The sequence below is a fragment of the Mustelus asterias genome, chromosome 3, assembly GCF_964213995.1.
Source record: "Mustelus asterias chromosome 3, sMusAst1.hap1.1, whole genome shotgun sequence".
NCBI lineage: Eukaryota > Metazoa > Chordata > Chondrichthyes > Carcharhiniformes > Triakidae > Mustelus > Mustelus asterias.
This window is the reverse complement of record NC_135803.1, coordinates 96571467-96573185: the sequence shown is the minus strand read 5'-3', so window position 1 is coordinate 96573185 and position 1719 is coordinate 96571467. Positions and strand designations below refer to the sequence as shown.

Genomic DNA, 1719 nt, shown 5'->3' with positions numbered 1-1719 from the left:
CCCGCCGAGGTTGGGGCGTGCGGGGTCGGCTTGCGCCCGTAGCGTCGGCCTGTCCTCCGCAGCTTGCACCCGACTCAGTCCGCTGCGGCCTCGCCTCGACTCTCGAGCCTACCGCCAGACGGTGACACCAGAGAGCTCTGCCTCTGGCTGTTGCGGGGCGTGACGGCGCGTGTCGGGCCCCGGCGCGTCACCCACGCCGGCACTCAACGCCTGCGAGCGCCCTGATTCCTCCTTTTTTTCGCTTGATTGTCGCTCGAGTGCGTGCGCCTCCGGGCTCACGCCGTGGTACGCGCCAGGCTGGGGCTCCACCGTCACGTTGGCGGGGGAGCGTTTTGCGCGTCCCAGGATCGGGCAACCAATCCGAAACCCGATACAACTTTTAGCGGTGGATCACTCGGCTCGTGCGTCGATGAAGAACGCAGCTAGCTGCGAGAATTAATGTGAATTGCAGGACACATTGATCATCGACACTTTGAACGCACTTTGCGGCCCCGGGTTCCTCCCGGGGCTACGTCTGTCTGAGGGTCGCTTGACAATCAATCGCACTTCGCGCGCATCCGTGCGCCGAAGAGTGCAGCTGGGGTGTCGCAGAGGTGCCGTCCTCTCTGTCCCCCTAAGTGCAGACCCAGAGTAATCCGCGTCGGAGAGCTTGACCTCTTGGGTGCCGTCGTCCGCCTCCGGGCTCGTCGGCACTGCCCGCTCCCGCACTGGCCCAGCCACCTCGGGGTCGCCGGCACGGCTGTCATCGGGTTGCCAGAGAGAGAGAGAACGTGACTGCCTCGCTGCCGGGACCGTGTGTGCCTTCCGTTAGGCTCGGGCCAGGGGGGTTGACTCTCTGTTGATGTGTGTGTGTGGCTCGTCCACGGGAAGGATCCGCAGAGTTGGCTCGGTTGGGTGCTCCGGCACAGAGAGTGAGAGAGTGGAGTGATTGTCCGCTGGACGTCTCCGGACACGTAGCCTCGCGTGGTCCGTGCTCGGTTGCCTGCCGGTGGGTTGCCGTGGCCGTTCAGTGCCGTCGCGTGGAGGACGGCAGCTTGACGCGTGTGACGCTTGATGCCTGGATCGGTGCTCGGTCGTGCCGTGCTTTTCTTCCCTCGGTTGCGCGTGCGAGTGCTTGCATTTTTGTCGTGGGAATCCGTGGCGGTTCGGTGTAGTTGCTTGTGTTGCGCTGGAGCTGCGGCTCCTTCCACACTCCGCAGCCCACCCTCTGCCGTTGCGGTTCTGGGGCAATGTGCCTGCGCCCGCGTTCAACGTGTGCCTTGGGTTCGAATCGTCGCAGCCGACTTGGCCGTGTGGTCCTCGCTCCGGTGTCTCCCCGTGGCCTGCTGCCGCCGAAGTCTTCTACGTGAAAGGTGCTGTCCTGGCCGCGGCGTGGCCACCTGCCGCTTGCAGCCCGTGCGCTCCACCGCCCGGCTTCGTCCTTGGCGTCTGGCCTTTCGCTCCGGCAGGCTGTGTGTCCCACGGCCCTGCTTTTCTCTCGCTCGATACCGCCGTCGCACCGCGACCCCGCCAGCAGCACTGCTTTCCGTTACCGTGGAGGTGGGCGCACTCCTCGCCGCAAACGATTCTCTGGAACAGTTGACGTGCCGAGCCCGGTCCGGCGCCGAGTGCGAGGGGGCACGCAGCGCGCAGTACCGTGTGTGTCCGTGGCTGTGCATCCGCTGCGCAGCACGGCGCGCATTTGCGAGCACGCGTACGTGTGTGTGTCTGTGTGTGCGC

General features: G+C 65.7%; 1 non-coding gene across 1 annotated transcript; it reads left to right on the top strand.

Annotated features, from left to right (window-relative positions):
• Positions 1-374: 374 nt before the first annotated feature.
• Positions 375-528, top strand: LOC144491950 (5.8S ribosomal RNA). Its single transcript, XR_013497525.1, has one exon. It is a non-coding gene; the product is annotated as a 5.8S ribosomal RNA (ribosomal RNA).
• Positions 529-1719: the final 1191 nt, after the last annotated feature.